The sequence below is a fragment of the Podarcis liolepis genome (genome assembly GCF_965112155.1).
Source record: "Podarcis liolepis genome assembly, chromosome: 3".
Taxonomy (NCBI): Eukaryota; Metazoa; Chordata; class Lepidosauria; order Squamata; family Lacertidae; genus Podarcis; species Podarcis liolepis.
In genome coordinates this window covers 17985166-17998046 of record NC_139557.1, presented here as the reverse complement: position 1 = coordinate 17998046, position 12881 = coordinate 17985166, and the positions used below count along the sequence as shown (strand labels likewise).

Below are 12881 nucleotides of genomic sequence, written 5' to 3'. Positions count from 1 at the left end.
AGGTTTGTGTCCCTTTTATATTGCCAAACAACACAATTACTAGCAGCAGTATAAAAGTGCTAGACACTCTCTTGAGGCAGCCATGTTCTGGTCACTATGACTTGAGCACAAATCCCAGGTTGTCATTGTAGTGGGAAATAGACTTGCTTTGAATCTTTTCATTAAGTAGCCACTTATAAAGGGAGATTCTGGAGCAGGCTGACCTGCTGAACTGATTAGCAGACTTCCTGAGCTGAGCATAAAAGCATGCCCTTCTGATATGAAACAACACTCTTCAGCTAAAAACTCTGGCAACACTTCAATTTGAGTCCCTCTTGATTATTTGCTTTGAAGATCGGTGCATCATGCATGGCACTGTGGAAACGAATGATACTTGAGATGGGCTACTTGAAAAGAACTACAGTCTGGGAAATATTATAAGGGCCTGGATGAATTTCCGAACTATGAAAGTCTTCCTCACTTACTGAAAAATCCAAGCTTTCCCACAAGTATTCCTCTCTGGAGGGCAATACTGCATCATTTTTTAACAATAAGTGAATATTCTGACCAAGGGAGAAAGATCATATAACAGTAGCATTCACAAAAGCAGGATTAGTTTTATGGGACAATATGTTTTATGAAAAATCTCAATTGCCTAATTTGGTATCTGATGAAAACGCTCTTGCCTTCACTTAAGGGTAGCATTTTATGACTGATGGTTTGCACACCTAAACATGGTAACTTAAATTATAGAGATTTCATGGGTCTTTCAGACCTATGCAAATAATTAACTGAATCGCAGAACTATTAATGCTGAGACCTCTGAACTAATTGTTTGCATCTATAGGCAGCAAAATCTAACTTAGGTGTGGGGAACTTCTGGCCCTCTAGATGCTGCTGAACTACAACTCCCATCATCCATGGACATTGGAATTGCTTGCTATGACTGATGGGAGTTGTTGTTGTTCGGGAATCTGGAAGGCCAAAGGTTCTCCACTCCTGATTTAACTTAAGCAGCTTCTGCAATAGTTTTGGATAATAACCTGAACTTCCTGAAAAAATCTGGGCAAATAAAATACTGTGCAAAGTTTAAAACCGGAAGATATTGTGAAAGCAAATAAAATGGCAAATGAGTCACCAGCCATACTATTTATCTACCTTATTGCACATAACTGACTTTAAAGGGATGTTGTTGTTGTTGTTTTCTGGAGGTACTCAATTGTACACAATACCAGCACCCCCCCTTTCAAATCTTGGAGAGTGTTAGGACACACAGTGTCTGAAGGTGCACTCTTCCACTGCTTCCCAAGACAGACGGGTGCCAACAACAACAACAAGAACTAAACTCAGATCCTGATCAAGCTAAATCCCACAGATTTCTATGGACATGCTTAACTCTTTCATTGAAATCAGTGGAATGTCTTGAAGTTTTGCTGAATGTGCCATTTGTATGCAATATTAAGACCTATATAATTGCAAGGGTATTCACCAAGGGCGGAACAACTTCTGTTTCTGCATCAGGACTCCCCCTTTCTCCCCCTGAACACACTTCCCATTCCATCCCCAGATCTGTTCCAGAGGGTAGGTGGAACCCCTAAAACACATGGGGAATGCATGGGGAGGGGAAGGGGAGAAAACCTTAAGATGACAGGATGTTCACCTGAGTGCTATGTTGCATTTGACCCTATATCATGGGACATCAACCTTTTTAGGGGGTCAGCAGGCATATTTTTAGAATTTTGAGAAATCGCTTAAGAGGTCAGTAACACAATGGCTGCTGACAGGGTGTGATGTAACTCAAAGTGGGAGCTGCAGGGGCATCACAGATAAAAAGGCCAGAGCACAGAATAGTGCAGGTATGCCCCCATCAGTCAGTCACTCCATCACGGGGGGGACGGGACGTACCTACATCAGTCAGCACCATGTCCGGTCACAGAGAGAAGCTCTTCACCTCTCCTCTGTTCAGAACAGACAGAAAGATGGACATCGAATCCCTGCTTCCAGTGAAATATATGCATGTTTAAAGGGCCACGTTCAAGGTACGAGAGGCTCAGCCAGTGCAAAGAGTAACTGAGCAGGGAAGGCAAACTGTCTCCTGCATATTGTGGATTTTTGAAAGGGCTATTTACTGAGACCTTTTGTGGGTGCCACAGAAGGTACGTGCAGGTAGTGTGATTCCTGCAGACCCCACACTGGTGGCCACTAGTCTATATTACTAAGCTTCTACTAAGGGATTTCACAGCTTTAAAACAACAAGAAGCATTTTTTAAATGTTAATACCAATGTTAGAACAGAAACAAGATTTGACCACAAACAGGATTTTGGAACATTTAGAATTTCAACTGGATTTCCAAAATCAGTGTAATATGGTGCCTGGATAGAGAGAAACTTTTAAGCCGAATATTCTTTTAAAAGAAGGTTTCTGTTTGGCAGATCATCAAATAAAGGTCTGAAGCTTTTTGTTATCCAAAGCTACACTTGAAACAGAGAACATTCTGAAATCAATCCTCACATAACATAATACCAGTTCCATAGGGTATCCCTTTATTACTTAGGAGATGCAATTTCTTTCCTGGTGCTTTGCTACCTGTATAAATGACAAGTAACAAGATAAACCTCAGGTTTACTTAAAATCATGGCAATTTAACTTTCATTTACAACAAAAAACTGTAAATACCCTACATGCTGAAAGTCGAAATATCCTATATCTGGTGCCTATGAAAGTCTCATTAATATGTCACTCAGTGGTATCGCACATGGCAACTGCTGCCTCTTTTATTCAGTTTGTGTGTCTGACCATCTTTCTCCAAGCAGCAATTTCTAGGTGGTACCAGAATCTGATATAGATCTGAAAATGAGGGCTGGGGAAGAGCTACTTGTCTTTTTCACTCTAATTGTATGTAGGTGCTAACATAACATCAATTTGGTAACATATTAAAAGGTATTAGCAGATCTGTTAAATCTACATTTCCAGATTAACAGAAAGAAAGAGATGGCTGCAAAAGTCCAGGTGTGTCTACCTGGCCCTTGAATTGTTCTTGCCTGCCACTCAAGGCATAAAAATGACTGCAGCAATATCCTGTTCCCACTAAACGTTGTGAATCACCATTCACTTCCTCGGGAGCCATGTTTTGACTAACGTAATGAATACTCTAAGCCAAGGCAAGAAACAGAAAGCAAGTGCAGGCTGAATGCTGCCTTTTATTCACTGAATCAGCTACTTGTTTCCAACACTGAAAGCTTTCAAACTCTACATAGGTGTTCAAAAGGAAAGGTAATAGATCTTCTCATCTGTTGAGGTTGGTTATGTGGCTGAGTCTTGACATGCTTTATTAGAATTCAGCAGACTATGTTTAATTAGACCATAGAGTTGAGCTTTGCCTGGAACGATGATCAAGAGCTCAGGTATCACAAGGCTCTCAGAGTCAATGTGATAAAGCCACGGGTAGTCAAGATGGTGCCACCCCCTGTCATTGCTGGACAACAGCTCCCATCATCCCTGATCTTTTGATATACTGGCAGGGGCTGATGGAAATCATAGTCCAAGAACTTCTGGAGGGCACCACACTGGCTTAAAAGGTAAAGAGACCTCTGACCATTAGATCCAGTCATGACCGACTCTGGGGTTGCAGCGCTCATCTCACTTTATTGGCCGAGGGAGCCTGCGTACAGCTTCCGGGTCATGTAGCCAGCATGACTAAGTCGCTTCTGGCGAACCAGAGCAGCGCACAGAAACGCCGTTTACCTTCCCGCCAGAGTGGTAACTATTAATCTACTTGCACTTTGAGGTGCTTTCAAACTGCTAGGTTGGCAGGAGCAGGGACCGAGCAACAGGAGCTCACCCCATTGCGGGGATTCGAACCACTGACTTTCTGATCGGCAAGTCCTAGGCTCTGTGGTTTAACCCACAGCGCCACCAGCATCCCACCCGGGCTTACCCTGCAATAAATAAGTAAGTAAACAGCAAGGATGAATGCAACAGAGGCTAGCCATTTGTATACGATCCAATTGTCCTTGACAGTCCCAGTTCTCTGGTACTTGTCTGTGGTAAAGCACAGTTTTTCTCCTATTTTGCTGTAGGTGCATTCTAGGGAGTGCCTTGTTAAAATTGTTAATGTGTAGTGCTAGAATTATGTTGCTTCTGGTTTTAGCCTCTTCCTCAGGTATCTACAAGTTAAATAGCATAGGGCTAATATATCTCATCTTTAATGCACATGCATGCAGATGCATGCCCATAAACACAAAATGTAACATGTAGTGCCACGTACCATTTTTTACACTGTTGCTGATAAGGCTTATTTTGAAGTGCTGGTTATAAATCATATTACAATTGGGCATTTCATTCTTAATGAGAAGAATTTTGCTTTTACATCTGTGAAGGGCCAGCTATTGCAAGGTAAATCAATATAATATAGAGTGGGTTCACTTGAGCGTTCAAATGATGTACAATGGGGGTGGCGTGTGGGAGAACTCTTGGCAGTGAGAATATGGTATTATGAGTACATTTTTCACCTGCAAAATGTAGCCATCACAAAATGTGAGATTGTACAACATCTATACTGCCTGCATGCTGTTGAAGTTTAGGCATGAACCTTAACTTGCAGTTTCAGTCCTTTTTAAGAGTAAGAGTAAATTGGTAAGATTCTAAAATGACAAATCACTTTATACAGAAAATGTACAATTATCTTTCATCTGGATGAATGCCTTGGTTTGTCTGTTCCTTGGAATAGACACAGGGAGTCTATGCAAATGAAGGTATCATGAAACTAAAGCTTACAGTCCATGTTACAAGTACCCAACTAGCAACCAATATCATCCCCATAACAACAGAGAGTTGGAATGAACACATTATTACTAGATTTTTCAAGAGAAAAGTTAAAAACAAGGCAAAGGGGGGGGGAGAGGAAGGCATCCTAAATTACTCCTATTTACTAAGGAATAAGAACCACTGGATTCTGTGGGACTAACTTCTGAATAAGCATGCTAGTTATTGCATTACATATCCAACAGAGGGGGGCAAATATCCCACAATAATAGACAAACACGCACCATTTTGCAATTTGTGACATATTACAGATGTGAGTGGATGGTAATTTATAACTGTAATCCTTTGCATTTTGACAAAGCCTATTGGCTTTTGCCACATTGTTTTAAATGACATTTTAAAAAGTTATCTGCCTGAACACTCCAAGAGAGAGGTGAAAGATACTGCAAAAGTTTCATCAGGTCACAGGGCAGACTGAGTAATTCTTTCATTTCAGGAGGGTTTATTTTTTGACCCACATCGTATGGCTTTTGTTACTAGGAGACCATGGCCCTAATAAAAGTGCCTAGATGAATGTGATACTGTGTCCTCTGCTTCACTGCCAACATTACTCCCTTCCGTGTAGAGATCTGAGGTGCCCAGAGAACTCGGTGCATATCACTGTGCTGATGGGATATGATGGGGTTTGTAACACACACCACCGTTGATGTTTTCTCCCTTTCATCTTATCATTCCCCTTAATGGTCAAAAGGAGAGGTGAATACATTTCATTGTGTAACATTTAACTTCTCAGTAGTCTGTCAATCATTCTAAAATGCAGGAGAATTTTAGATTCTATGGTATTTTTTTCTTCTTTTCAAGCAGCAATAATTTTATTTTTTTGCAATATTCACTTCCATTACATGGGAACTATTACAACAAACAATACAATACACAGTAGTTATGATCCACATGTAGTTAACATATAAATTTTTATTCCTTATTGCAGCAATTAATCCCATTTAAATGCCAGTTTTGCTAGAAATAAATTAGATGCAATTTCACTTCAGTTTAAAACATTAACTTTACATTGCCCTAACATTAAACGGTGAAACATACAAATTAACATAACTGAGGCTGAAATGTTTCGATTTGGCACTTAAAATAACCAACACCCTAAAACAATAATAGCCTGAATGTAATGTAGACTCAATTTACAAACACTTAAGATTTATCACACCCTAATCTTTTATTTCACTCTCATTGTTTGACTAGGGTTTGGGAGACCAGGGATCAAACATGAAGCTCATTGGATAAGCTTAGACCAGCCACCATTTCTCAGTCTAACATACCTCACAAGGTTGTTGTGATGACAAAAATGGGAGGGACAGAACCATATATCTCATCTTGAAGCCCTTACAGATGGAATATAAGTGTAAGAAATAAATAGTGATTAAAACATTGATCTTTTTTCATTCATTTATTATATTGTTCTAGCGGTTCTCTCTCTACAATTTACACATATATCATCATTTCAATGAACCATTTCCTCATATATAACCATTTATGTTGATATATTGCCCTCACATTTTTTGTATATTCAGCCTTTCCCATTTCCACATATATATTTTTGCCAGGTTAGGAAACAAATTCTGCTTAAAAGCAATCCTCGCTTGTTTCCACTTTCCACTTCCCCTCCCTCATTGTTAAGCAGCAGCCAAGGAGAATCCGTGTACCTCCTTGTTGTCATGGCCAAGTGGCAAATCTAAGAAAGCCTTGTAAGGGGCAGGCATTGCAAAGCTGCACTGCAGGCTGATCAGGCATGATCGAGTTCCCCACTTCAGGCATGCTTTAGTCAAGAGGAAGAGTATGCTAGCTCTGCCTCCCCAGGTCACCATTTTGATCACTTACCCTAATTTGGAGAGCACCCTAAGTTGGAGGGAAGCAAAGAACATGGTTTACTTGTGGAGGCTCCCCAGTTCAGAAGATTGCCTTTCAGCTTATGGAGGGAAACTGGAACAATGATGGGGGTAGGTGAAACTATTACACTCTTTTCCCTGTGGTGTCCCCTACCCCACTCCAAGGCTTATTTGTTTGGTAAGACATCCCCAAAGAAATATCAGTTTTGTCGCTTAAAGCTCTAATTTGTCTGCATTAAGAACAGGCAGCTTCTCACCCCTGACACTCATGGGCTTCTGACGCTGCAGCTAGACCCCTTTCCCAAAGAAAGTTAGCATCACATGCCACATACTTCTCAGACAATGCCTCTGCTGTCCAGCAGTTTTCCCTCAGCAACCATGTGTAGCTGCATATATCATTACCTGCACAGGACCTTGGTGGGAGCAGAGGGACAGCTACCCTCCCAGAAAATTTTGCTGCTATGAAAGTCTAAAAGTGTAACTAGAGCTTGATCTCTGCAAATTCTCAAGAGCACAGACAACTACAAACTCAAATTTTGTACATTAGCAGTGAAACATTTCACATGTGATTGAATGTCATGTGGGATATGCTCAGAGCTCACCTGAGTGGGAGATTCTGCTCCCCATTTGTCTGTGAGAGCCACGTTGCTAATTGCTGCAGTTTATGAAAATACTTGCTGCTCCAGATGATCACTTGTTATCTCTGCTTCCTTGATTAGAAAATTGATTAACGAGCCCTGACTTTGTAAGTGTTTATACTAAAACCTCTAGATTTTTCAATAAACCCCATACGGCTTAGCTTACACAGCTGTCAATTCAGGTTGCTGTTCAGTTGCAACAGTATAAGCAGCAATTACTTTTGGCTAGGGACGCGGGTGGCGCTGTGGGTAAAACCTCAGTGCCTAGGGCTTGCCGATCGCATGGTCGGCGGTTCGAATCCCCACGGGGGGGGGGGTGAGCTCCCGTCTTTCGGTCCCAGCTCCTGCCCACCTAGCAGTTCGAAAGCACCCCTAAGTGCAAGTAGATAAATAGGTACCGCTTTATAGCAGGAAGGTAAACGGCGTTTCTGTGTGCTGCGCTGGTGCTGGCTCGCCAGAGCAGCTTCGTCACGCTGGCCACGTGACCCGGAAGTGTCTCCAGACAGCGCTGGCCCCCGGCCTCTTAAGTGAGATGGGCGCACAACCCTAGAGTCGGACACGACTGGCCCGTACGGGCAGGGGTACCTTTACCTTTACCTTACTTTTGGCTAGACCAAGAATGCTGAGATTATACCACAGATTTATACACAGAACTTTCATCTTTCTGGGAAATGGCAAGATACTCAGTTGCCTGTTAATTTAGCATCCTGATTCTGCTCCTGGCTGGCTGGCTGCCCTCTCCCATATCAATATGCTGCAGCAGTTAGCAACCATTCGCTTGCTTGGTGCTCAGAGGCACACACCCGCTGCCTCCATTGTCACCTTCCAATTGTCACCAGTAACAATGAGAATTCTCTCTTCCATTGGTCACCCACTGTGGCAACCAGTGATTCCTACTGGCAAAATGGTACATCAACCACCACTGCATGTTTGAACAAGAAGGGCTGGGAGTTTTTTGTAAAACATATTGCTACGATGGAAGGAGAGTACAAAAACAGCCCCACCATATGTGTGTGTTTGTACACACATGGGGCCACATTCTCTTCCAGGGCCAAATGCCAGCAATGGGCGAGGTAAGAGCCAAATGTGAGTGAGGCTAACCACACCATAGATTCACACACACACACACACACACACACACACACACACACACTATCTATCTATCCACATCCATCTATTTCACCCCCCTTTCCCCACCTCTCTCCCCAGCAATAAATGAGCATCCCTCACAGAGGCGCAAAGAAAAAGAAACTACCAAAGGAACTGGAGCTACTAGACAGCTTTCTGCCAGCCCAACTGATCCGTCCTTGTTTAATTCCTCATGGAATTAAATTTCACAATCTCTCAGGAGAAACAGTCAATGTTTGAAGAAGGGTTGCTGCCAGATTCGTAAAATAATCTTTAACAAACTCAGCTTATTTAAAACTTAATAACCTGCTTTACCCCCTCTAAAATTGTGAACAACCATCACTAATCGATAACAATACTCAAGTGAAATTGACAATCATTTTTTAGAATCCAACATCTAAAGCATTAAATGAATGGTCAAAATTTGGTTCTTGCAGTTGTCCATTCTGCCCATGCCGTACAAATCCACAGAAAGGCGAAAAGGAGCCACTCCTTTCTCACACCTCCTAAAAGTCTGAGTGAAGCGTAAATAAACCTGATGAAGTTAATTGCTTCCTAAAGGAAAAAAACACAGAAAGACTTTCAAAGCGTGATAAATGTGGTTCGAATTGGCATTTTGTATCTGGGAGGAAAATGCTTTGGAATGCAGTATCTGTGTTCAAACCATCACTGCTTTGAGAGTTCGTGAAGCCCTTTCCAAACAACAGTTGGGTGGGGGGAGGTTGAATGTAGGGGGGAGGAGGGAGGTTGCAGCAACAGGTCTTACATCTTCACTAGATTCTGTAAACCCCAAGTGTACAAAGTGTGCATGCACAGACTTGTCTTCACAATCAGGAACCTTGGTATTTGCAAATTCCTGATCACACGGACAGCTTTACATGGATAGGTTCGGCCTAAAGTCCAGTGAACATTTGTAGGTCAGGGTGGGACCAACTGCTGTTATACCACCCCCAGGCCTAGGCACATTCTGGCACTCGTGAATTGTCCTCTGAAAAGGGCCTCTGTCTTCACCTGAAAATTGCCGTATTTGATATGCAGTCCACAAGCATTGAAAAGGGAGTTTTCCCATTGACTTAATGTGAATTTAAACCCTTAGGGATTCTCACAGAAAATTAAAAAACCTGAATGTGCTCTGACCTGTATAATGAAAAGCTTATACTTGCAAATTGCCAATTATCCCTAATATTTTCTTTAACAAATTCATAGAGATTTCATTAACATTCACTGTCAATTGATTCCGGGGCTATCGTGACCCTCAAATCTTTTATGGTAAAGGCCAGATACTAGGGGAAAACTGTTAAAAATATAGCTGATTAAATGATTGCAAAATGGTTAATGAAGCCCAGTGAGCGTAAAGAGATATCAATCAAGTGTCATCTGGGAGCCACTGATAGCATTTAGCCAATTTCTTTCATTTCATATTATTTTCATCTGTTTACTTTGATGTTTGACTCCTGCAAACTTCCAACAACAACAAGGAAAAACACCACAACTATATACTTGAGGCAAGGGCAGAGGTCATCTATCACCATTTCTACACCAAGTTACCTCCATTTAAATGCAAATGCTGGCCTTTCTTCTCAACCTTTAAACAATCATTTCATAGAAAAGCAGTTGCATGAGTAAATTTGGTGTGTGGCTATCTATGAGGTCGGTCTCTTGTCATTTGACCTCACTTTTGTAACACCATCTCATTTTAAATTCTTATGACATCGTAGGAATATACAGTATTTTTGCAGACAGGGCTTGGGCAGGATAGCAGTAATTTATTTTAACTCTGTTTTATGCGCTTAATGTAGGTATAATAATAAAGTGACTGACACAATTTTTCTTAGATTGCTATTCATTGTGTACGTTTAACATTAAGTGGCAAAACTTACACGGTTGTTTTAAGTAAAATGGAAATACTGCATGTCAAGCACTTTGAATGATCAAAAAAGTGTATATATAGGACAATGATTCTTGTTGCATGGGAAATGTGACTGGATTTCCCAGCACTTTTACTTTTAAGAATGGCTGGGCGGTGTTCTAAATTTGATCTGAAAAATAGCCATGGGGTGGGGGTCTAATCCCTTCCCTGCATACAATATAGACAATCTAAATTCGCAAAATTCTGAAGGTGCTGTCAGCTGTCTGACACATGCTCACACAACCAGCAGGGCTAACAGTGGCTTCCAATAGGGTAAGGAAATTTAAATGAATACAAATGTATGGGTAGCAATGATTAAACACTGCTGTGTCGGTGCTGTCACTCTGATCAAATGAGAGGGGTTCGCGCCACACTTTTTAAAATGTTAACTTTTTTATTTGAAATAAACCAGCATAGGGAGAGAAAAACACCCTTGCGTTCCAAAATACATAGGCTTGCATCTTATGCTGAAGTGCACAGTTCCACTCTGTGACAGTTCTCCATCCTCTCCTCTCCCCATACACCCCAAATATTTCACCCCACCCTCTCTAGCATATTTTGAGGGGAAGCTGCATCAGAGAGGAGAGGAAGTCTGTTGCAAGAGCAGAACTGCAGTGCCAGTGTGGTGTAGTGGTTAAGAGCGGTAGAATCATAATCTGGTGAACCGGGTTCGATTCCCCTCTCCTCCACATGCAGCTGCTGGGTGACCTTGGGCTAGTCACACTTCTCTGAAGTCTCTTAGCCCCACTCACTTCACAGTGTGTTTGTTGTGGAGGAGGAAGGGAAAGGAGAATGTTAGTCGCTGTGAGACTCCTTCGGGTAGCGATAAAGCGGGATATCAAATCCAAACTCTTCAACAAGCCATTGTTGTTGTTGGCATCCATCTGCCTTGAAAGACAGTGGGGTGCACCTCCTGGGATGAAGTCAAACCGCTGTGTTAGCAGCACTGAAGTGACCTCCCTGGGGAGCACACAACCAAGAGTCTATTATAAACTCTCTTCCACAACCCAGTTATTTCTCATAAAACTGCAGGTCCCCTTTTAATGCATTTCTACACTGGTCCCATCACCTCCCAGCAACTAGAAGGGGAAGAAATGGAGGCAGTGAGAGATTTTACTTTCTTGAGCACCATGATCACTGCAGATGGTGACAGCAGTCACGAAATTAAAAGACGCCTGCTTCTTGGGAGAAAAGCAATGGCAACCCTAGACAGCATCTTAAAAAGCAGAGACATCACCTTGCCAACAAATGCCCGTATAGTTAAAGCTATAGTTTTCCCAGTAGTGATGTATGGAAGTGAGAGCTGGACCATAAAGAAGGCTGATCACCAAAGAATTGATGTTTTTGAATTATGGTGCTAGAGGAGACTCTTGAGAGTCCCATGGACTGCAAGAAGAGCAAACCTATCCATTCTGAAGGAAATCAGTCCTGAGTGCTCACTGGAAGGACAGATCCTGAAGCTGAGGCTCCAAGACTTTGGAAGACCTCATGAGAAGAGAAGACTTCCTGGAAAAGACCCTGATGTTGGGAAAGATGGAGGCCACAAGGAGAAGGGGACGACAGAGGACAAGATGGTTGGACAGAGTTCTCGAAGCTACCAGCATGAGTTTGACCAAACTGGCAGTGGAAGACAGGAGTGCCTGGCGTGCTCTGGTCCATGGGGTCACGAAGAGTCGGACAGACTAAACAACAACAACCCCACCCCACTCCAGAGCCCCAACCTCACATGAGATACAATTAACTAAACTGACAAATGTGCTATGGAAGAAGAAAGGAAAAGGAGAGAGAAAGAAAATGAAGGGGATAGATTTTCTGAGATGCTTCCTCGGCTGCCCCACCCTTAATTCTACAAAGTGGTTGAAAAACACTACCAGATACCTTCAAACCTATCCATATTCTCTCTTTTGATATAGGCCATTTCCCCCCAAAAAAACATCAGGAATCTGTATCATGGACCTCCAACAAATGTGTATTCTGTTCCCTTCTCATACATTAAAGTGTAATTCTCTGCTTCTTTACTTCCACAAATGTTTCCAATCGGGCTTACTCTCTTATAAGTGTGTTTAGGATTGTACCCTTAATCTTGTTTGTTACAGAGAAAGGGATCAAGATTTTAATAAAGTTACATGTAATATCCAACAATTAGACTCTGACAACAATCCTAAATACTTTCCACATTCTGCATGTGTCAGAATCCTCATCTCCATCACACAGCAAAATAACAAAACTGAAAGGATTATTATTCTATTATTATTAAGGTAAAGGACCCCTGGACAGTTAAGTCCAGTCAAAAGCGACTACAGGGTGCGGTGTTCATCTCGCTTTTCAGGCTGAGGGAGCTGGCGTTTGTCCACAGACAGCTTTCTGGGTTATGTGACCAGCATGACTAAACCGCTTCTGGCACAACGGAATGATGGAAACCAGAGCGCTCGGAAACGCCATTTTACCTTCCCACCTATTTATCTACTCACACTGGTATGCTTTCAAACTGCTAGGTTGGCAGGAGCTGGGACAGAGCAGCAGGAGCTCACCCTATCACACGGATTTGAACCACCAACCTCCTG

The 12881-nt window shown here is 42.1% G+C and overlaps 1 protein-coding gene and 1 long non-coding RNA gene across 10 annotated transcripts in view; both read right to left on the bottom strand.

Moving 5' to 3' along the window:
* Window positions 1-12881, bottom strand: part of MACROD2 (mono-ADP ribosylhydrolase 2) — a 993596-nt gene that overhangs the window by 661937 nt on the left and 318778 nt on the right. The window lies entirely within an intron of this gene.
* LOC310703466 lies at window positions 3950-7350 on the bottom strand. Its single transcript, XR_014524156.1, has 3 exons — window positions 7245-7350; window positions 6076-6138; window positions 3950-4591 (listed from the first exon to the last, which is right to left on the bottom strand). It is a non-coding gene; the product is annotated as an uncharacterized lncRNA (long non-coding RNA).